The sequence below is a fragment of the Nerophis ophidion genome, linkage group LG06 (genome assembly GCF_033978795.1).
Source record: "Nerophis ophidion isolate RoL-2023_Sa linkage group LG06, RoL_Noph_v1.0, whole genome shotgun sequence".
Taxonomy (NCBI): Eukaryota; Metazoa; Chordata; class Actinopteri; order Syngnathiformes; family Syngnathidae; genus Nerophis; species Nerophis ophidion.
In genome coordinates this window covers 52,361,914-52,362,632 of record NC_084616.1, presented here as the reverse complement: position 1 = coordinate 52,362,632, position 719 = coordinate 52,361,914, and positions in this window count along the sequence as shown.

The window sequence follows — 719 nt, the reverse complement described above, 5'->3', positions numbered from 1 at the left end:
TCTCCCAAAAATCTCCTGAAATTCAGGCGGAGCTGGAGGCCACGCCCCCTCCAGCTCCATGAGAACCTGACTCAGCAATGTCGTGACCCTCTTAAACAGGACAATACTGCCATCTATTGTACATAGAATAGAATAGAATGTAAGTATATTCTACATATATTCTACATTTAAGTGCAGTCAAGGAACATGCATTAGGGAGTCTTTTCTGAAGCCCACAGTAAAGAGACGTAACTTCATCATGTCGCCTGATTATTGACTCCAACCCAATATATTACAACGTCGACAAGCAAAATGAAAAAATACGCTTGCAAGTTCCAGAACGATTGGAAACAAGAATTTCAGTTTATCCAGGAGAGTTCGAAGGGGAAGGGGTATGTTGCCTGTAAATTGTGTAGAACAGACTTCTCCATTAAACACGGCGGCCGAACGGATATACTCAGCCATGAACGGTCAGCGAAGCACAAAGCGTCCGCAGCGCAGCATTGTTAACAACCCAGTATTATGGGCCACCTCACAAAATGGAGACCCGATGGTGTAACTTATGCTGAGACAAATATGGCTATGCTGATAGCAGGAAGCAACATCCCGTTCTCATTTGCGGATGTCTACAACAAATCCGTGAAAGAAATGTTCCTGGATTCGGAGATTGCTCGCCAATACGCAAATGGCAGAACAAAGGTTACTTAAATAGTGAAAGGTAAGTGTTTTTTTTTTTTTTA